Source organism: Schistocerca piceifrons, chromosome 6, assembly GCF_021461385.2.
Source record: "Schistocerca piceifrons isolate TAMUIC-IGC-003096 chromosome 6, iqSchPice1.1, whole genome shotgun sequence".
NCBI classification, from domain to species: domain Eukaryota; kingdom Metazoa; phylum Arthropoda; class Insecta; order Orthoptera; family Acrididae; genus Schistocerca; species Schistocerca piceifrons.
In genome coordinates, this window is record NC_060143.1 from 372759459 (window position 1) to 372784267 (window position 24809).

Genomic DNA, 24809 nt, shown 5'->3' on the forward strand with positions numbered 1-24809 from the left:
GTTTCCATGAAGCCTCAACCCATGATCTGTCTTATATGTTCACAACGGCCAGGCTGCACTTGAACAGTGAAAGGCAGCACGAATCCACATCTGGAATGGCCTCTGCAGACACGATACTTTTGAGATGGCCTCATAACCAGAAATCGCGTGGGCTGAGATCTGGTGAACGAGCAGGCCATGCAACTGGACCCTCCCGTTAGACCCATCGACCAGGGAAGACACGGCTGAGATGCGACTGGACGTTAACGGGGAAGTGGGCTTGAGCACCATCATGTAGCACCCACATAATACTTAGAATCATCAACGGCACTTCTTCCAGCAGGGGATACAGATAATAACTATGTTCCACATAGCCGTCTGGCTTATCCTGTACTGGCCGGCCAACTGCATGGTATTGACATGGCAGTCTCCTTCCACAGCGTTAATCACATTTTCTTCCGAGTATGGTGTCCGAACATTTCGGATACCTCCTTCATGATTTCCTGCTTTCTGAAACGACAGACAAACTGCGAAACACTGTTGCAAACATTGATTGCCATAGTTGCTGTCGGCGAGGATAGGCCTACTGATACGACCTTGCTGCCCGCCGCCCGTTGCCATTTGCCTTTCCGGTAAGTGAACACCATGTCGGCAAGCTCTCGATTCGAATACGAAACCACTGTGTACAACGCTGTAGCACTTCCACTACAAGGTGGGTCAGCAAGAGAAGAGAGTAGGACACATCATTACCAATTACTATGACAGGAGAAGGCGTTAGGGAATGACGTATGAGGAACAGTACCACCCTCTAGGAAGAAACCATGCATGCTGTAACTGTGGCTGCATGGTAAATCGAGTGCTAGACCGCAGTCTCTGTAACAATGTATGATTAAATAAACGGACTCTAGCATAAAAGCCATACGTTTCCGGTCATAAGTTTATTAGATATTTTTTGTACCGTATCCTCTCATCGGACAATCCGTAGAGTTTGTACGCGATGGAAAAAAGACACCCTGTAGAGACATAAAATGCTACACAAGGATATGCGTGTACATCTACTGCCAGAGCTGAAAGTACGTTAAGCCTCTTGCTGCATAGGTCTTGAGAATGGAGACAGAAATTACTGAATATCGCTATAAATGATTCAATTTCCCCTACAATTCACCTCGCTGTTGCGGCTGGAGCTCACAATACTGGCTGAAGTGACAGCAAACCAGTCATTGGCTCTGTATCAACAACCTGTGTCTACCCTCAGCTCAGCCGGGTGAGAGCCCTTTGTCCAAGACGAGCCTGGAGAAGTTGTCTAGAAGTGAGGTCTGCCGAGTAGGACGCTGAAGTAAGAAGTGCACTTCCTACAAAGAAGATTCTGTTTTCTGCGTTTTTCAGCGTCGGCTGAATGATAAATACCGTGAGCGCCGACCAATAAGAAGTTGTTTTACAAGACACAGGTCTCTAGCCCCAATTTCAGTTGCAAATTTTGTTACACGTGGCATTCCAAAACTGTGTCATACTCTCTCCCTCTCTCAGTCTACGTCAGTGTGCTAGCCAATAAGGGTGGCCTTCCGTAAGCACAGCCATATTCCTTACTCCTACTTACTCCTTACGTTCACCAAAGGTAGCCCTTCTACGTTCTATAAACATTGTCTATGCGGCATCTGAGCATCGAATCGGTGTGTCATTATCTTCTAAGGAGCCCTAAACTTTCTCTTACCATTCCACATGCTAAGATACGTTGACAGTCTGTATTTTTCGGTGATTTTTCGGTGAATTTTGTCTGTCTGCAGTTCGTTTCTTAGCAGAAGTTCTTCCAGGACTCTGCCACAAATGGTATGCATGCCTCAACCACACACAGCTTGCTAGAAATAGTTTGTTGTACCGGTACATCCTTTGCAAAGTCGGCGCCGAGGGCGTTTTCCTTCAAAGCACTCTCCGGCCTGACTGACTGGTGTCGTCCTTCGCCTATATTTTTTTTTTTGGGGGGGGGGGGGGGGGGCTTTTGCAAATACCGCTAGGGTCTACTTCCCTGTTGGTTTTATTTCCCTGCAGCATATCCCCTCGTCCATACCCAAGTGCAACCCGCTTTCAAAGAGGCTTCTTATTTAAATGTACATACAACTGAATACAGAAAATTGTAATGAAGGTAGTTTTTATTTATTTATACGTCAAGTTTAGTACTACCACATTGAGGAGCAAATCTGCAAGATCATGGAACGTGTCAGTACATGAAAAAAAATTACAACGTAAAAGTAATAACAGATAAAAAATGTTTATGAATCCAAAGAAAGGCAAGCCGTAAGTTTAAGTAAAAGCAATCAACAATACAACAAGAATCAGCACAATTTTCCAAGGAACTCCTCGACAGAATAGGAGTGACCCAAGAGGTAACTCTTGAGTTTCGATCTGCAAACGCGTAGATTACTGTTAAGATTTTTGTATTCTTGTGGTAGCTTACCGAAAATGGATGCAGCAGCATACTGCACACCTCTCTGCACATGAGTTAAGGAAGTCAGATCCAAACCCAGGTTGGATTTCTGCCGAGTATTAACTGAGTGAAAGCTGCTTATTCATAGGAATAAGCTGATATTGTTAACAAGAAATGACAATAAAGAATATATATATATATATATATATATATATATATATATATATATATATATATACACTCCTGGAAATTGAAATATGAACAACGTGAATTCATTGTCCCAGGAAGGGGAAACTTTATTGACACATTCCTGGGGTCAGATACATCACATGATCACACTGACAGAACCACAGGCACATAGACACAGGCAACAGAGCATGCACAATGTCGGCACTAGTACAGTGTATATCCACCTTTCGCAGCAATGCAGGCTGCTATTCTCCCATGGAGACGATCGTAGAGATGCTGGATGTAGTCCTGTGGAACGGCTTGCCATGCCATTTCCACCTGGCGCCTCAGTTGGACCAGCGTTCGTGCTGGACGTGCAGACCGCGTGAGACGACGCTTCATCCAGCCCCAAACATGCTCAATGGGGGACAGATCCGGAGATCTTGCTGGCCAGGGTAGTTGACTTACACCTTCTAGAGCACGTTGGGTGGCACGGGATACATGCGGACGTGCATTGTCCTGTTGGAACAGCAAGTTCCCTTGCCGGTCTAGGAATGGTAGAACGATGGGTTCGATGACGGTTTGGATGTACCGTGCACTATTCAGTGTCCCCTCGACGATCACCAGTGGTATACGGCCAGTGCAGGAGATCGCTCCCCACACCATGATGCCGGGTGTTGGCCCTGTGTGCCTCGGTCGTATGCAGTCCTGATTGTGGCGCTCACCTGCACGGCGCCAAACACGCATACGACCATCATTGGCACCAAGGCAGAAGCGACTCTCATCGCTGAAGACGACACGTCTCCATTCGTCCCTCCATTCACGCCTGTCGCGACACCACTGGAGGCGGGCTGCACGATGTTGGGGCGTGAGCGGAAGACGGCCTAACGGTGTGCGGGACCGTAGCCCAGCTTCATGGAGACGGTTGCGAATGGTCCTCGCCGATACCCCAGGAGCAACAGTGTCTCTAATTTGCTGGGAAGTGGCGGTGCGGTCGCCTACGGCACTGCGTAGGATCCTACGGTCTTGGCGTGCATCCGTGCGTCGCTGCGGTCCGGTCCCAGGTCGACGGGCACGTGCACCTTCCGCCGACCACTGGCGACAACATCGATGTACTGTGGAGACCTCACGCCCCACGTGTTGAGCAATTCGGCGGTACGTTCACCCGGCCTCCCGCATGCCCACTATACGCCCTCGCTCAAAGTCCGTCAACTGCACATACGGTTCACGTCCACGCTGTCGCGGCATGCTACCAGTGTTAAAGACTGCGATGGAGCTCCGTATGCCACGGCAAACTGGCTGACACTGACGGCGGCGGTGCACAAATGCTGCGCAGCTAGCGCCATTCGACGGCCAACACCGCGGTTCCTGGTGTGTCCGCTGTGCCGTGCGTGTGATCAGTGGTTGTACAGCCCTCTCGCAGTGTCCGGAGCAAGTATGGTGGGTCTGACACACCGGTGTCAATGTGTTCTTTTTTCCATTTCCAGGAGTATATATATATATATATATATATATATATATATATATATATATATATTGAGAGGCTCATGTCAAAATACCCAGACTAGTAAACGTGGGTCGAGAAGAGGTTCGCCAACTTACACCACTTATTGCACGAACCGCCCGTTTCTGAGCCAAAAATATCCTTTTAGAATGGGAAGAGTTACCCCAAAATATACCATACGACATAAGCGAATGAATGTAAGCAAAGTAGACTAATTTTCGTTTCGAATGATCACTAACTTCAGATACCGTTCGAACAGTAAAAATGGCATCCTTAAGTCTTTGAAAAGATCCTCAATGTGGGCTTTCCACGACAGTTTACTATCTATCCGAACATCTAAAAATTTGAACTGTTCACGTTCGCTGATCATATGCCCATTCTGTGATATTAAACCGTCGGGTTTTGTTGAATTGTGTGCTAGAAACTGTAAAAAATAAGTCTTACTGTGATTTAGCGTTAGTTTATTTTCTATAAGCCATGAACTTATATCATGAAATACACTATTTGAAACCGAGCCAATGTTGCACACAACTTCCTTTACCACCAAGCTAGTGTGATCAGCAAACAGAAATATTTTATAGTTACCCGAAATACTAGATGGCATACAATTTATATAAATAAGGAACAGGAGTGGCCCCAACACTGATCCCTGGGCTCCCCCCATTTGACTGTACCCCACTCAGATACTACATCACAGCCATTCTCAACACTGTGAGTAATGACCTGTTTCTGTCTGGTGCTAAAGTAAGAGGCGAACCAATTGTGAGCTACTCCCTGTATTCCTTAATGGTCAAACTTCTGGAGCAATATTTTGTGATCAATACAAGCAAACGCCTTAGTTAAATCAAAAAATATTTCCATTGTTAAACGACTTATAAAGCCGAACTGTACGTTTTATAGCAAATAGTGTGATACAAAATGATCAGTTATCCTTACACACACATCCTTTTCAATAACCTTAGCAAACCTGATGGTATATAAATAGGTCTTGGCTGCCAGCAATGACAGCTTTGCGGAAGGGCAGCTCTCGCAGAGCAACAGGCGCGCGGCAAGCCACAGCGGTGGTGGGTACAGAGCGCTAACACGGCCTAGCCGATACTAGGCAGTTAGTAAACAACGCTATGCTGTAGTCGCCGCTCAGTCTCCTATTCGCCGTTTTCCACCAATGGCAAGCAGTAAAGGAAACTCCAATGAGAAACGCCCGTTTCCGCTAATAACAGCACGGAATGCAAAGACCAATAAAATGAACTCCTGATACCCTTCCCCCTCACCCTCACATCCAATTACAGCACTCCTCCATAGTACATAAGTATCCAAACTAATGCTCATTCAACAGTTAGCAAGACTCACTGAGAAGACGCCTTGCAACAGTCACCGAAACGTCGGAATTCTACAGATGACAATGCGGCCTCAAACCCAGAAGAATTTTATTGACTGTGTACCGTACAATATTCGTTAATTTGCTTTGTTGCTTCACGTAAATATTCTTCCATCTGTTGGACTACAATACACTAAATTCGCTCACATTCTCCAGTGAACTTCAATTTTTGCTGAGAATGTCACAGAGTCTCTTACATTAAAATTCAACCAAAGGAGTACTTGTGAATTTAGAAAACCCTTTCCATATTAATGACTGCAATAAACTATTTGAAATATTAACAATAATAGGGAGTTATTTACTGCTTGTACAAAAAGTGTTCATCCCCAAGAGTCGAAGCACGTTAGAGGAAGGTAGTAATAGATAGAGGTATGACACAGGACTGTAGCCTAACCCCTTGTTATTAAAAATATACTTCGTGATATCTGTAAAACGAAATAGAGGTAAGTTTGGAGAGGAGATTAAAGTTCTGGGGGAGAAAATAACGTGTTTAAGGTTTGCTGAAGACGTTTTATTTCTGTTTAAGATAGTAAAGAACTTAAAAGATCAGCTAAACGGGATGAATAGTATCTTCATCAGAGATTAGAACATGAACATAAAGTATGGATAATGGAGTGCGTTTTGTCTTTAGTCGTCAGACTGTTCAATCCTTTTCTAGCTTCTTCGTCCCTGTGTGACTAGTGCAACTTACAGCCACCTGAACTAGCTTACTGTGGACGGTTCCGTATTCCTAGATTTCTGCAAAGCCTATGACACAGTGACACACTGCCGACTGTTAACGGAGGTACAAGCATACCGGATACGTTCACAGGTATGTGAGTGGCAAGAAGACTTTCTTCACTAACCGAACACAGTTATGTTGTCCTCGACGGCGAGTGTTCATCGGAGACAAGGGTATCGTCAGGATGTCCCAGGATCGCTGTTATTTTCTGTATACATAAATGATCTGGCGTGCATGTAAACAGTAGTCTGCGGCTGTTGGCCGATGATCCTGTGGTGTATGGGGACGTGTTGTCGTTGTGTGGTTGTAGGAGAATACGAGACAACTTAGACAAACTTTCTATTTGGTTTGATGAATGGGAGCTATTTCTAAATCGAAAACACTGTAAGTTAATGCAGATGAGCAAGAAAAATAAACGCAGAGTGTTCGAATACAGCATTATCTGTGTTCTGCTTGAATCAACAATCACGTCTATTAAATATACAGGGTGGTCCATTGATAGTGACTGGGCCAAATATCTCACGAAATATGTGTCAAACGAAAAAACAACAAAGAACGAAACTCGTCTAGCTTGAAGGGGGAAACCAGATGGCGCTATGGTTGGCCCGCTAGATGGCGCTGCCATAGGTCAAACGGATATCAAATGCGTTTTTAAAAATAGGAACCCCCATTTTTTATTACATATACGTGTAGTACGTAAAGAAATATGAATGTTTTAGTTGGACCAAATTTTTTCGCTTGGTGATAGATGGCGCTGTAATAGTCATAAACGTATAAGTACGTAGTATCACGTAACATTAATCCACTGCGGACGGTATTTGTTTCGCGATACATTACCCGTGTTAAAGTGGACCGTTTACCAATTTCGGAAAAGGTCGATATCGTGTTAATGTACGGCTATTGTGATCAAAATGCCCAACGATCGTGTGCTATGTATGCTGCTCGGTATCCTGGACGACATCATCCAAGTGTCCGGACCGTTCGCCGGATAGTTACGTTATTTAAGGAAAGAGGAACTGTTCATGTGAAACGTCAACCACGACCTGCGACAAATGATGACGTCCAAGTAGGTGTTTTAGCTGCTGACGCGGCTAATCCGCACATCAGTAGCAGACAAATTGTGCGAGAATAGGGGAGTCTCAAAAACGTCGGTGTTGAGAATGCTACATCAACATCGATTGCACCCGTACCATATTTCTATGCACCAGGAATTGCATGGCGACGACTTTGAACTTCGTGTACAGTTCTGCCACTGCGCACAAGAGAAATTACGGGACGATGATAGATTTTATGCACGTTTCTATTTAGAGACGAAGCGTCATTCACCAAGAGCGGTAGCGTAAACCGGTATAATATGCACTACTGGGCAACGGAAAATCCATGATGGCTGCGACAAGTGGAACATCAGCGACCTTGGCGGGTTAACGTATGGTGCGCCATCATGAGAGGAAGGATAGTTGGCCCCCATTTTATCGTTGGCAGGCTAAATGGTGCAATGTATGCTGATTTCCTAGCTAATGTTCTACCGATGTTACTACAAGATGTTTCACTGCATGACAGGTTGGCGATGTACTTCCAACATGATGGATGTCCGGCACATAGCTCGCGTACGGTTGAAGCGGTATTGAATAGCATATTTAATGACAGGTGGATTGGTCGTCGAAGCACCATACCATGGCCCGCACGTTCACCGGATCTCACGTCACCGGATATTTGCTATCGTGTTCCACCGACAACGTCTGACAACATGCGTCAGGGGATTGTCAATGCATGTGCGAACATTACGGAAGGCGAACTACTCGCTGTTGAGAGGAACGTCGTTACACGTATTGCCAAATGCATTGAGGTTGACAGACATCATTTTGAGCATTTATTGCAATAATGTGGTATTTACAGGTAATCACCCTGCAACAGCATGCGTTCTCAGAACTGATAAGTTCACAAAGGTACATGTATCGCATTGGAACAACGGAAATAAAATGTTCAAACGTACCTACGTTCTGTATTTTAATTTAAAAAACCTACCTGTTATCAACCGTTCGTCTAAAATTGTGAGCCATATGTTTGAGACTATTACAGCGATATCTATCACAATACGAAAAAAGTGGTCCAACTAAAACATTCATATTTCTTTACGTACTACACGAATATGTAGTAAAAAATGGGGGTTACCATACAAAAAACGCAGTTGATATCTGTTTGACCTATGGCAGCGCCGGCCGGTGTGGCCGAGCGGTTCTAGGCGCTACAGTCTGGAACCACGCGTCTGCTACGGTCGCAGGTTCGACTCCTGCCTCGGGCATGGATGTGTATGACGTCCTTAGGTTAGTTAGGTTTAAGTAGTTCTAACTCCTAAGAGACTGATGACCTTAGAAGTTAAGTCCCATAGTGCTCAGAGCCATTCTTTGAACCTATGGCAGCGCCATCTAGCGGACCGACCATAGCGCCATATGGTTCCCCCCTTTCAAGCCAGACAAATTTCTTTCTTTGTAGTTTTTTCGTTTGACGCTTATTTCGTGAGATATTTGACCCGGTCACGATCGATGGACCACCCTGTGTAGGCTCAACGATGCAAAGCAATATTGCATGAGATGAGCATATTAAGACTGTAGTAACGTAGGTAAATGGTCGACTCGACTTCAGTTTATTGGAAAAATTTTAAGAAATTGGGATTCATCTGTGAAGCGGACCACATGTAGGACACTAGTGTGACCCACTGTTCAGTACTGTTCGAGTGTCTGGTACCCGCACCAGGTTGGTTTCAAGGAAGGCAATGGGGCAATTCATAGGCGGGCTGCTAGATTTGTTAGGGATAGGTTCAAAAAACACGCTGATATTACGGAAATGCTTCAGATATTCAAATGGGAATCCCTGGAGGGAAAGCAGTATTGAGAAAATTTAGAGAACCGGCATTTGAGGCTTACTGCACAACAATTTTACTGCCGCCAACGTACTTTTCGCGTAAAGACGATGTAGATAATATTAAGGTTCGTATGAAGACAGACGAATAGTTATTTTTCCCTGGCTCTGTTTGTGAGTGGAACAAAAAAAGAAATGACTAGTAGGGATTCAGTGTAGCCGCCGTACGCACCATACATTGGCTTGCAGAGGATGTAGGTATATGTAGCAACCTTAGTCTCCCTCTGTAGTTTTACAATCTTCCTATCCTCCCCCACCCCCCTCCACCTGGCTACTTCTTTACATAACAAAATTTACTACTCTGCTGCTTCATGATGTGTTTTGTCAACCGACCCCTACTTAAAGCCAAGTTTTGTCATACATTTTCTTTCTTCGTAATTCGATTCAGCACTTTTTCATTAAGGAGTGTATTGAAATTAAATCAGCTGACGCTTTGGGAGCTAAATTAGGAAATGCAATACTGAAAGTGTTAGACGGTGATTGGAGTTTGGGCAATAACTGATGGTGGCCGAACTAGAGCGGATATAGAACACAGACTGGCTCGAGGAAGGAAAGCTTTCTGAAAAACATAAGACTGCAGATTTTTCTGCGAAAGTATTCATTTTAAGTGTAGCCCCATTTGGTAGAGAAACGTGTACGATAAACAAGACAGACAAATAGAGATTAGACGTTTTTAAAATGCCGTGTTACATAAGATTGAAGCGGATAAGGTCGGTAAATATGGTGTCAGATAAACAGCTACTGAATGCAACTGGGTAGAAAAGAGATTTGTGATATGTTGTTGTCGTTGCGGTCTTCAGTCCTGAGACTGGTTTGATGCAGCTCTCCATGCTAATCTATCCTGTGCAAGCTCCTTCATCTCCCAGTACCTACTGCAACCTAAATCCTTCTGAATCTGCTTAGTGTATTCATCTCTTCGTCTCGCTCTACGATTTTTACCCTCCATGCTACCCTAAAATGCTAAATTTGTGATCCCTTTGTAGGGAAGCAGCCTACTCACGCTGTGTAAAATTCACATCAGTCTCTCCATTGTGTGCCAGCCTAGCTCTGACGTCATAAATGTTGCGCAGTACTTTAAAAATCAAGTAAATAACCTGAAACGTTTCTAGCATGTCAGGAGTAATACTAAATCAATATGCGTTAATATCAGTTCAATAACTTTAACCATTTTCAAAATTTGGATGTTTTTCTGTAAAAATCATTGGCGCAACAGAAAAGAGCTAGAAACTTAAAAATTTATATTTAGATTCCTTTTTCATAATAAGTTAGTAGAAACAGTATTTTGGATCTCACAAATTAAAATTTTAGTTGAAATTCATAATTTTCTGATTTTTGTCTCAGAAATTAAGGAAGCAAGATAGATTAAGTAGGCGAATAAATAAGGCTAGGATGTTTAAATTTAAGTAGAAGGGAGATCCGCTATAATCATAAAGATGTGAGAAGTTTCAACTTAATAATTATAAAACTATAGCGATAGCGTATCTCCAAAGGGCAAGTTCAGAGCTCGTATACTGCGTGTAGTGTAATTAAATTAATTCTCTCGCCCAAAATATTCGACTTAGCCACATCAGACTTTTATTGTGATTACTTACCTGTGTGCTGAATGCACATTTAAATTGAGAGCTTCATTGGCCATCAGCAAAGGAAGCAATGATTTATTCGATAACTTGAAGTGGTGCATTACTAGCCCAGCGGCTAGTCGGGAGAGCCGATTTGATCAGGCGTTCCTTTAGCCGTCCGCACCGCGGCTTTATATATAACAACGCTGCGCGAGGAAGTAAGGCCGCAGTTCTCTCCAGACGCAGATTAGCACACCATCTGTGCCGGGAGTCGCGTCGCGTCGGTATCATTGCTATAAACGGCCTCGGATGCCGTAATAAGTTACTCGGGATATGAGTAACCATGAAATCGTTTTCGAGTGAAGTGTTAATTCTGGGATGACTTTAATGATCTGTCTTCAGTTTACGTATGTCGTATTTTCACGTGCCGGCGCGGGACAAACATTCTACCATAATTTAGCGTGGCGTTTGAAGAATATTATCATCAAATTATGGCGAGCATTCACTTAAACATTTAATTTGGACAGTTATAGTTGCATCAGCGCATTAGACTCTGAACTTCCCTGGTAGTTGGATTGTGTGGATTTTTCTTTTTTTTTTTTCTTTTTTTTTTGATCTGTGACTTTCAGAATATAGCGAACGTTTTTACAGGATCGTTTTCGATTATCAATCCCAGACAATCTCCTAATTCCTCAGAGCTATAAGCTGTAGCTATAAGTGTATTTCTCAGATGAAGTGGGCACTAGGAATTTTAATTACAGGCACCACGTTTTGCTAATCACTTTCTGGTTGCCAATATTGTAGTTAGAGAGCCAGTGTTGAGAACGGCAAAAGACAGCATAAATAATAGGAGCATTTATATAACAATTAATTCCACCCGCCGCCCCACATATGGTTAATCGGCAGGGAAATGCATCTTTTCTACATATTTAAATAACAATAATTATTTACATTCTACATTACAAACCAAAGTATTATATAAATAACAAAAATTTCCACCCGCCGCTCCACACCTTGATGCCTCAGGACATGTCCTACCAACTGATCCCTTCTTCTAGTCAGGTTGTGCCACAAACTTCTTTTCTCCCCAATCCTATTCAGTACCTCCTCATTAGTTACGTGATCTACCCACCTAATCTTCAACATTCTTCTGTAGCACCACATTTCGAAAGCTTCTATTCTCTTCTTGTCCAAACTATTTATCGTCCATGTTTCACTTCCACGCATGGCTACACTCCATACAAATACTTTCAGAAACGACTTCCTGACACTTAAATCTATACTCGATGTTAACAAATTTCTCTTCTTCAGAAACGCTTTCCTTATCATTGCCAGTCTACATTTTATATCCTCTCTACTTCGACCATCATCAATTATTTTGCTCCCCAAATAGCAAAACTCCTTTACTACTTTAAGTGCCTCATTTCCTAATCTAATTCCCTCAGCATCACCCGACTTAATTCGACTACATTCCAGTATCCTAGTTTTGCTTTTGTTAATGTTCATCTTATATCCTCCTTTCAAGACACTGTACATTCCATTCAACTGATCTTCCAAGTCCTTTGCTGTCTCTGACAGAATTACAATGTCATCGGCGAACCTCAAAGTTTTTATTTCTTCTCCCTGGATTTTAATACCTACTCCAAATTTATCTTTCGTTTCCTTTACTGCTTGCTCAATACACGGATTGAATAACATCGGGGAGAGGCTACAACCCTGTTTCACTCCCTTCCCAATCACTGCTTCCCTTTCATGCCCCTCAACTCTTATAACTGCCATCTGGTTTCTGTATAAATTGTAAATAGCCTTTCGCTCCCTGTATTTTACCCCTGCCACCTTTAGAATTTGAAAGAGAGTATTCCAGTCAACATTGTCAAACGCTTTCACTAAGTCTACAAATGCTAGAAACGTAGTTTTGCCTTTCCTTAATCTTTCTTCTAAGATAAGTCATAAGGTCAGTATTGCCTCACGTGTTCCAACATTTCTACGGAATCCAAACTGATCTTCCCCGAGGTCGGTTTCTACCAGTTTTTCCATTCGTCTGTAAATCATTCATGTTAGTATTTTGCAGCAGTGATTTATTAAACTGATAGTTCGGTAATTTTCACATCTGCCAACACCTGCTTTCTTTGGGATTGGAATCATTATATTCTTCTTGAAGTCTGAGGGTATTTCGCCTGTATCATACATCTTGCTCACCAGATGGTAGAGTTTTGTCAGGACTAGCTCTCCCAAGGCTGTCAGTAGTTCTAATGGAATGTTGTCTACTCCAGGGGCCTTGTCTCGACTCAGGTCTTTCAGTGCTCTGTCAAACTCTTCACGCAGTATCGTATCTCCCATTTCATCTTCATCTACATCGTCTTCCATTTTCATAATATTGTCCTCAAGTACATCGCCCTTGTATAGACCCTCTATATACTCCTTCCACCTTTCTGCTTTCCCCTCTTTGCTTAGAACTGGGTTTTTATCTGAGCTCTTGATATTCATACAAGTGGCTCTCTTTTCTCCAAGGGTCTCTTTAATTTTCCTATAGGCTGTATATATCTTAACCCTAGTGAGATAAGCCTCAACATCCTTACATTTGTCCTATAGCCATGCCTGCTTAGCCATTTTGCACTTCCTGTCGATTTCATTTTGAGACGTTTGTATTCCTTTTTGCCTGCTTCATTTACTGCATTTTTATATTTTCTCCTTTCATCAATTAAGTTCAATATTTCTTCTGTTACCCAAGGATTTCTACTAGCCCTCGTCTTTTTACCTACTTGATCCTCTGCTGCCTTCACTACTTCATCCCTCAGAGCTACCCATTCGTCTTCTACTGTATTTCTTTCCCCCATTCCTGTCAATTGTTCCCTTATGCTGTCCCTGAAACTCTGTACAACCTCTGGTTTAGTCAGTTTATCCAGGTCCCATCTCCTTAAATTCCCACCTTTTTTGCAATTTCTTCAGTTTTAATCTACAGTTCATAACCAATAGACTGTGGTAAGAGTCCACATCTGCCCCTGGAAATGTCCTACAACTTAAAACCTGGTTCCTAAATCTCTGTCTTACCATTATATACTCTATCTGATACCTTTTAGTATCTCCAGGATTCTTCCATGTATACAACCTCCTTTTATGATTCTTGAACCAAGTGTTAGCTATGATTAAATTATGCTCTATGCAAAATTCTAACAGATGGCTTCCTCTTTCATTTCTTAGCCCCATTCCATATTTACCTACTATGTTTCCTTCTCTCCCCTTTCCTACTGTCGAATTCCAGTCACCCATGACTATTAAATTTTCGTCTCCCTTCACTAGCTGAATAATTTCTTTTATCTCATCATATATTTCTTCAATTTCTTCATCATCTGCAGAGCTAGTTGGGATATAAACTTGTACTACTGTAGTAGGCATGGGCTTCGTGTCTATCTTGGCCACTATAATACGTTCACTATGCTGTTTGTAGTAGCTTACCCGCATTCTTGTTTTTTTATTCATTATTAAACCTACTCCTGCATTACCCCCTATTTGATTTTGTATTTATAACCCTGTATTCACCTGACTAGAAGTCTTGTTCCTCCTGCCACTGAACTTCACTAATTCCCACTATATCTAACTTTAACCTATACATTTCCCTTTTTAAATTTTCTAACCTACCTGCCCGATTAAGGGATCTGACATTCCACGCTCCGATCCGTAGAATGCCAGTTTTATATCTCCTGATAACGACGTCCACTTGAGTAGTCCCCGCCCAGAGATCCGAATGGGGACTAATTTACCTCTGGAATATTTTACCCAAGAGGACGACATCATCATTTAACCATACAGTAAAGCTGCATGCCCTCGGGAAAAATTACGGCTGTAGTTTGCCCTTGCTTTCAGCCGTTCGCAGTACCACAACAAAAAGGCCGTTTTGGTTAGTGTTACAAGGCCAGATCAGTCAATCATCCAGACTGTTGCCCCTGCAACTACTGAAAAGGCTGCTGCCCCTCTTCAGGAACCACATGTTTGTCTGGCCTCTCAACAGATACCCCTCCATTGTGGTCGCACCTACGGTACGGCTATCTGTATCATTGAGGCTTGCAAGCCTCCCCACCAACGGCAAGGTCCATGTTTCATGGGATATAACATGATTAAAAGAGGGAAAAGATTCCTAGAACATATCTCGAGGCATGACTAAATAGATAATTTGGACAAAGAGAGGAGGGCCGGAGCTAGAAATTGTAGAGGCAGATCGAGGTTTGACTACGCATGTTCAAGTGGATTGAGCTTGTAGTAGCTAATCGGAAATGAAGGCTCTTGCACAAGATAAAATGGCATGTAAAGCTGGCCAACAGCACTCTTCACAACGAAGACAATTTTAGTAAATCTGTCTTATTCTTTAACAGTACTGGAATTGAGAAAGTTGGCCCAAAATACCTCTCAGATAAGTTCGTACAAGAGCTTTTGTCTTTTTTTGTCCCTTCTTCATCCCTGTATGTTTCTTCCAGAAGAAAAGAAAATCAAAAGTTAAGTAGGCAGACACTAAATGGAATTGTGAACCAAATGCCTGTAATTTAACAAACTGCGACAATATTATATAAGATTGGGCAGCCGTAAAGTACATTCCAAACACAAGTTTGGGTACAGAATATAAATATTAAATACATAAAAAGATACAAATGAACAGTCTGATTAGACGAGAAGTTAAAAATGCAGGTAAGTGTCTTACAAAATTATCGAATGATAATATCGTTATGAAGAAATAAAATCTCAAACAGGTAGGTTCTCTCAAGAAGAATCTTCAAGGATGTGGAACAAATCAAGGTATACACTAACAAAAGAGAAGAAACTTAAGAACATTCAACATCGCAACATTTTAATACAATAAAAGAAACTTAAACCGTATTCAGTATTAACAATAAACTGTAATTGTACTAGCTGTGCTTAGCCAAGTAAACATAGTCCAGAAATCAGCGTGGCCGTTAGGTGAAATATATACTGAAGGAAGTAGTGTTTTTTCTACATTTGCTTTGGAAAGAGGGCCTGCACAATTTTAAGAGGAACCGCCTTCGCCATGCGCTACGTCTTACTTGTCTACCAGATTAGATTAGATTAGATTAGATTAGTTTTTGGTTCCATAGATTCATGCTGAGGAGATCCTCGTGGATGTGGAACATGTCAACTTCTTTTTTTTAGCTGAAATAACAATACTAATAGTATGAATATATACAATACATCATTTGTTTCTATTAAAAAATTCGTCAATGGAGTAGAAGGAGTTGGCCACTAGTAAGTCTTTCAGGCTCCTTTTATATTGATCTTTATTTGTAAGTAAGTTTTTTATGTTTGCTGGCAAATTATTGAAGATGAGTGTTCCTGAGTAGTGGACCCCTTTTTGAACTGAAGTAAGTGCTTTTAAGTCTTTGTGCAGATCATTTATGTTCCTGGTATTGTATGTATGAACTGAGCTGTTTGTTGGAAAAAGAGATATATTATTGTGGACAAATTTCATTAAGGAGTAAATATACTGAGAGGCAATGGTTAGTATACCCAGTTCTTTGAAGAGGTTTCTACATGACGTCCGTGGATTTACTCCACAAATAATACGTATTACACGGTTATGGACTCTGAAAACTTTTGTTTGACTTGAAGAGTTACCCCAAAATATTATACCATATGACATTATGGAGTGAAAGTAGGCAAAGTATGCAGGCTTTTTCATTTTATGTTGCCTATGTCTGCTAACACTCTAATTGCAAATACAGATTTGTTAAGGCGTTTCTGCAGTTCTGTGGTATGCTCCTCCCAACTGAATTTCTGCTCTTCTTCATACTTTATACATATGCTGGGTGGAAACCTCTTACAGGTTCTGAATTGCATGTAGTGAGTCTTTTCAAAGTTTAATGTCAATTAGTTGGCTTTCAACCATTTATTAATATCCATGAAAATATCATTAGCAAATCTTTCTAGAATTACATTCGACATACTATTTATTGCAATACTTTTGTCATCTGCAAACAAAAGTAACTCTGCTTCTGGCAGTGTAACTGATGAGAGATCATTAATGTACACAAGAAAAACCAATGGCCCTAAGATGGATCCTTGTGGGACACCACTTGTAATTTCCTCCCATTCTGATGATGACTGATGACTTAATTCACTAGTGCCTTGTACTGACACCCTTTGTTTCCTGTTAGCTAGGTATGAATTGAACCATTTTGCAGCACTGTCCGTGACACCATAGAATTCTAATTTATTTAAAAGGATGTTGTGGTTCACACAATCAAATACCTTTGACAAATCACAGAAAATACCTGCTGCTTGTAATTTGTTATTTAATGAATTAATTACATTTTCACTGTAGGTGTAAATAGCCTTCTCGATATCAGAACCCTTCAGAAATCCAAACTGTGTTCTTGATAATATGTTATTTGTGGTCAGATGGTTGAGAAGCGGCCTGTACATTACTTTTTCTAAACTTTTTGAGAATGCTGGCAAAAGTGAAATCGGTCTGTAGTTTGATGGTATCTCTTTATCCCCTTTCTTGAATAGAGGCTTAACATCTGCATATTTTAGCCAGTCAGGAAATGTCCCAGTTATAATTGACTGGTTACACAAGTAACTTAGAATTGTACTAAACTCACAACAACATGCCTTAATTAACTTTGTTGATATTTCATCGTAACCACTAGAATGCTTTGTCTTCAAAGATTTTATTATGGGAGTTATTTCTTTTGGTGAAGTGAGTGACATATTCATGTAGCTGAAGCTATTTGTAAAGGCTAGTTTCAGATATTCAAGGGCATTATTTACTGATCCTGACAATCCCATTCTATCAGTAACAGATATAAAGTACCTGTTCAATAGATTTGCCACACTATGCCCATCGGTTACTAATGTGTCAACTACCCTTAATGTTATTTGGTCCTGTTCCTTTCTGGTTCTACCAGTCTCCTCTTTCACTATATCCCGTATTGTTTTTATTTTGTTCTCTGACATTGCTATCTTCTTCTCGTAGTGCATTTGTTTAGATGTCTGAAATATTTTTTTAAATATTTTACAGTATTCCTTGTATTTAGCTAAATCATCGGTATTGGAGCTATTCTTGGTCGACAGATACATTTTCCGTTTTGTCTTACAGGAAACCTTTATTCCTGGTTTAATCCATGGTTTTGTCGTAGACTTCTGTTTAATTTGAGTAACTTTTAGAGGAAACAGTTTTCAAACATGGTACTGACATTGTTCATGAATGTATTACATTTTTCATTCATGTCATGGGCACTATAAACATCTTTCCAGTTCATATCTTTGAGCAGTTTTCTAAAACACTCAATTTTTGGTTGACTGACTACTCTCCTGTACTCAGACTTACCAGTCTTGATAATCTGCTCAGAATTTACATCTAAAACAAGGAGCTGCATGTCATGATCTGATAGCCCATTTTGTTGAGTATTCACACAACATCCTTATCCTTACTAAAGGACCCAATGATGAATCGAGCTCATCTTCTTTGAATTTTGTCTATTCCTGATGTTTAAGCATGTATGTCATGTTCTCACGTTATCTGAAAGGACCTGTGACGACATACTCAATATTTATTTGCACATTCATGTTCAGAAGAAACAGAACATCCTGAACGTCTAAAGGTAGGACGTTCATATTCATAGGCCACATACAATAGTATGTTCCTCAGTGATTACTAGCATTTGAACCGTGTTGATCCGCGGGTTCAATAGCAACATCGATAACGCGGCCCAACGCCACCTAACGGTAAGATGTACCTGCAGCTCTCGTTGTCGCTGTAAAACGAAGGTAATGGATCAGTGCAACTTGAGCAGACGTGCAGGATGCCTCGTAAACGTATGCCCGAAAAGTACCGTCAAACCAGTGAGTTTGAAAGAGGACACGTTATTGGCCATGAGAGAATGTGATGCATCTACCCGGGAAATTGCTGCTCGCGTGGGACGAAGTGTTTCGGCAATGCAAAGGGTGTGTGCCGAATGGTTCACGGAATGCCGTAGAACACGACGAATGGTCAGGTCGCACCATCCAGGCCATCCCCCCCGAGAAGATCCATGCCTCATCCGAATGGCACTGCAGGACAGATCTGCATCCTCCTCGATTCTGGTACAACGTTGAACAGTGTAACACATCGTACACTATCGGGGGTGATATTCCGTCGCCGTTTATTTTGCGATTACTTCCGCGTCGTCCACTTCTCCGTGTACTTGTGACGAAAGTGCTAGACGGCAATTGCGAATAGAACGACGTCACTGGGAACATGAGTGGCATCAGATCGTGTCTTCGGACAAATTCATGCGGTTTGTTTGAAAATGATGAACGCATTTTGACCGCTACAGACAGGGGGAGCGGCATTAAAGTGATTGCATTCGCAAAAGACATACAGCGCCAACTCAACGCGTTACAGTGTGTGGTGCTATTGGGTATAACCATAAATCACAGTTGGTTCGTATCCAAGGCACTGTGACCAGTGTGACCTACGTGAATGAGATCCTGCGACCGGTAGCCATACCCTTTCTGGACAACAACCCAGACGCCATTTTTCACCAAGATAATGCACGACTACGTGTTTCTGCACGAATACGTGCCTTCTTGGTGTCACAGGACGTCAGACTTTTATCCTGGCCCGCCAGATCACCAGACTTGTCGCCAATCGAAAATGTGTGGGAGATGATAAAACTACAGATGCAGCGCTGTGAGCCGATGGCAACCACCGCAAATAAACTTTTCAATCAGGTGAATGCAGCATGGGTGGCTATACTACAGGGCGCCATTCGCGCCTTATACACGTCGATGCCATCACGCATGGAGCAAGTTATTAGGGCCAATGACGAACCCTGTTCCTACTAGGCAACAGGATACATGCTGAAACGAGATGATTGAAATGCTACTCAGTTCTTCAGAGCATACTAATGTACATGTCATGTGAATATGAACGTTTTATCTCTAGTCGTACAAGGTGTGTTGTTTTCTTCTGAATTTGAGTGTCATTTCCCTATTTCTTACATCAGTCCAATTATGTAAATGTACCAGGTCGCTGCACGCGGATTTTCTTAAAACCTATTTCGTAGGCAGTCTACACTTCCCTATGATTATTCCAATAAATCTGACATTTTCCTTCCCCCTGGTTAGATTCATGTGGTCGATCCAGTTTACATCGTTCCTGACAGATTCTCCTAGACACTTGACGGTAGTAGCTGAATAGGGTCGCTGCCTGCAGGCCGCGCACACAACCGACATCTGACCTTTCTGCTATTCCTTGTCGTTTAACTATATTTATTTATGTTGAGGCTCATATCTCATCCTCTGCATCTCGTAATAACATAGTGACGATATCTCCATACTGTCACTGTTCTGGAATATAGATCAGAAGTAGAAAATACACACTGGGGAGACTGCGGTACTTCATAGAGGTATCTACAGGCAGCTTTTGATTTTCGAACAGTGAGAATTTGTTTGCCTGCGGGGCATTTGTCACATCCGGACAGGAGCAGAACGGTAGAAGACAGAAATAAACAAATATACATTTAAGGCCAAAGTTTACCAAGCCCTTCCAATAATGAGTAATTTTTATCGTGGATATAGTCATTGCCTCACAATGGAAGATGTTTGGTCTCCTCAAGTGTCTCATATGAACACTCAAATGGCGCGAAAAAGATAAAGGGTATAAATTGCTAATATTACCCCTATCCTACAGTTATGAAATTTACAGAAAACAATGCAGCACTAGTACTTCGCGTTAGTGTCACAAACATTGAAAAATGTGTTTCTTGTTTATTTAGACAGTTATATGCTGCAAATTGTTACCGATAAAATGTATGATATATGACTTGTTTGTCTCTTAAATAAAAATGAAAGATCCTATAATTTTTACTGCTTATTGAAATACAGATATCTCGTTGTGTGTAAGGAACTGTGAGGTGAAATCTGTTGAAATAAAACAAACCGGTTCATTTTTACATTTCTTGTTCAGCATGTAACATACAAAAAGATTCTTATGGTTCCAAATGCACAATTTTATTTCCTACAACAAAATGAGACCTGAGAGCATCACAGTAATATAAGGGATTAAATCTGTACATGTTCAGATGGTGTGGGCCCAGTCTGCAATGACAAAAGAGTGTGAATCTGTAGAGTATCTTAAAATACAATACTACATGAGCTCTTTTCTAGATAATATAAGAACAGACTCAACCAAAGGATTTGTAGATTTGCTAGCAAGCCTGACTTTCGGTTCCATGATGACTTAACCACATTGAATGGTTATAAACAGCAGTAGTCAGCAGTGTCTTACACAGTTGAAGTAGGAAAATTGAAATGTTGGGCTCTACATGTACAAATGACTTCATAAGCACTTAATACCGTAAAACATATTCATTAGCCAACAGTTTGGATTTGAATAAGGACTGCCAACACAACATACGATGCAGGCTATATCTGGGTGACGACTGCACAATAACTACAAGATGGACAGAAAAATAACACATGTGAATGGGTAGAGCACCTCTCCAAGTTTCAGTGCGTAATATGCGCCTTGGTGTAGTAGCAGAGCGCATCATTAGGTAGCTGGCAATTCGCTCCTATGAGGGTAGAACATATTCACAAATCGAGCTGCTGAAGTTTTATCTTTCTGGGTATCAACAGCAGTAGCAATTTCAGATCTGCACGCATATATCGACTTTAAATGTCACAAGTGGTGTCCATATTAAATATGTGACTAAAAACTTCGAGAAATGCTCTATCCACTGTTATGTGCCAGTTTCCTGTATGCCTTGTAGTTTTTCTGCAGTCATCTTCTGAACCCTCGGGGGTACTTGTAATTAATCTGGTATTTAGCCTGACAGATAATATACTGGAATCAGTAAATGAGAAAATGTTAATATCCGAACTTTCGTACAGTTTGGTTAAGGCTTTTAGCTGTGTGAAGCATTATGTACTCCTGCAAAAAATATGTTTAGTAGCAGATTCATTGGTTCATAGTCTTTATCTTATTTGTAAGGCAGAAAGCATTCTGCATCAGTTCCATGTTGATCACCTAGCGTTAGGCACTCAGAATTTGAAGCAATCATGTATTATGTCTCAGAGGGTACTGTATGGGTCCTTGTATGACCCTGATACACGTAAAGGATCTTCCGTTTCCACTGTCACAAGATGCAACTTTTGCTCTTTGTATTAATTATAGAAGTATAGGAATGAAAAGTAGTACCTCTCCTTTTACCGGTAAGGGAGCGAATAAAATATTTTGACAATCAGTAGATGGTTCAAGATAAGACATATAACACAATTCATACAACTTTGCAAGCTATAAAGAATAGTTTTCTCATACAACGATATACAAGAAGCAGAAAGTGACGGTAGACAGATCACAATCTTAATTGAAAAATTCACACCCTATAGCTAATAAACCTTAGTTCAGCTACATTTATAATACGCTTGTTTACTGCTACAGCCGTTTTAAAAACAATGGCACTAGTTTGTTGTCCATATTTTCATTCTTCAATGAGATGCGAAGTCATCTTTTGCGAAATACTCAAGTAACAGGGATAATATTTTCAAGTGACAAGAGTATCACAGTAATTATATATGCTGTTACCAATATTTCTCTTTTCAGAAGAAAGTGGAAAAAATCACATAGCGCTATGACCAAAAGAAATTTCTACATTTGATTCAAAGAGTTGGTGCAGAAAGAGGTCAAATACATGTATAGACTTTATTTAGAATCGTACCAGAGCATGTTAATTGTGTTGTAGCAAACATAATAAAACTGAAGCCAAAATAAAGCACTTCCTGTTGAGCAATTCATTTCACTCCACTCAAAAGTATCTTTATGGGAACACTTAACATTAGTTTTAATTTTAGTTTATTTTATGATTAATGTTCGGCCCTGTGATACAGTAAAGTTTTATAATATTGCATCACTTCTTTGTATAGCAGTTAAATAAAACGCACAGTTTTGACTTTTTCCACGGCTCCGATACCACCCTCCAATGTGATCCAGGCAATAAGAATAACATAATGCAATAGCGTAGTGGGGTGGATCAGAGCAGCGTTTGTCCTCCCTGGTAGGCTGGCGCTATCATATAGTGACCAACAGGGAATCTTTTGGACTGGCTAACATTCATGTGTCCTAACCCTGCCTATGCGCATATCTTAGGCTGGTAAACAGCTAGACCTCATTCAGGATGTTTGCCTGGCTGAAACATTATACAGCCATGATCAGCGCTTGAGAATTAAAGACTTGAAAGGTTAGAAATATAACACTTCTTGATCGACCTTTGCAACTATTCATTCTGTAGGTCTAGATGCACTGCAGCTGAACTAACAATGTAGGGGCTAGAGATATTATTTTTCTTAAGAGTTTGCTCCTGCCCACACGAGACGTTTTAGGTTAACGATTTGTTCTTCAGTTTCACTAGCCTCTGTATTGTCCAGACACACCTGGAATGTGTGAGGCATTGAGAGACTCTCAAGAGGTTGCAGTGTGAGCAGCATGATATTCAGCTCTTGTACAAGTACGAGGAGACCTTCTGGAGGACGTGGTACATCTCATAGTGGATTCGGTTTGTAAGAAAATGATCTCTTCTTTTGAAAAGACAACTATATAATCCAGCCCGGCTGAAACTGCGCTTTGCTTAACTACCTTCTGAACGTTAAACAGTGAATAATGGTTCACCAAGAAAGTGATTAGGGACTGAACAAGTATTTGCTTTCTGCTTATAGCATCCAGCAGTGTTCATGAGGATGTTTCCTCAGTTTTATAATCATTGACTTTAAATGTAACAGAGTAATTCAGCCACCAAAATCAACACATAAATTACGAATATCATTTCCATCTAATATCGCATCAATTTGCACTCAGCACCACATCTAGCAAATAGCGATCGTCCAAACAGCACTTCCGACATACCTTTCTGCATCTGCAAGCTAATAGAATGCACAGAGAAACTACTTACTACTGGCATTTGATACATGAGAATATTCATGGGCAGTAATTAGAGTCAACAGCCTACACCAATATACCGGTCATGCAACGTGGCACAGTATCATGCATAAGTGACAAACAAATGATTAGGTTTGAGCGGAAATAATTCAGAAAGAAGTTCGTTAAAATATGTACATTGTTAGTGAAAAATGGATTGAGTTACATACCCTGTAAGTAGGCTGTTTAGGTTTTTATGTTGGTAACGTCACGTAGCGCTCTGTATGAAAATCACTGGCTGTGCTGTGTGCAGTCTGTGTCTGGTTGGCATTGTTGGAATATTCGCTATTGTAGTGTTGGGCAGTTGGATGTGAACAGCGCGTAGCGTTGCGCAGTTGGAGGTGAGCCGCCAGCAGTGGTGGATGTGGGGAGAGAGATGGCAGGATTTTGAGAGTGGGCGATCTGAACGTGTGTCCATCAGAAAGAGTAAATTTTTAATATTGGATATCATGATTTTATATTGTAACAAATAAACCCTCGGTCACAAATATTAAGTCAAAATTGACCTGGTTTCGACGCTACTATGAGCGTCGTCTTCAGAATTAGACTAACTGTACTAAAACATTAGGTATATAGTACATTAATAAAATTAAAGTTTGTACTGACTCGAAAAGATGCAGTACTTACAAGCCACATATTAAAAAAGATCTAAGCCGGAAAGGCGACGTAATGAACACTTGTGAGATGGCGAGCCGCTAAGGGGTACTCGTACTGTGAACAAGGGTTGCAGCAAGACTGAGGTGCCCACTTTAGAAAGTGTGGGCAAGTAAACATGGCGTTGCTACGAGCGCCATCTAGTAGCTGCAGAAACAACTAGGCTACTGTACATTCAAAATTAGACACATGAAATTGTGATGCAGCTGATTCGGGAATAACGTAAGCATTAATAATAACAGGATGAAGTTACATATTTTTCTGCTTTAAATAGAGATACATTTTGTAACGTAAAAACGTTACTTATGACGTACAAGAAAACAGCAAAGATGTGACAGGAAAACAACATTTCGGTAAACTGCATGAGGAAATCTGAATCAAAGATCAAGCAATGGCTTTCTACAGTGAAAAAAGTTTTTATTTCGCAGCTGCAGCGGTTCGTTGAGAATGAGGCCATCATGATGAGTGAGATGTTTGAAAATCTCCAATTCCTCTAAGACATCTAACCTACGCCCCTTCTTTTCGGTGTGCAGAATATTGT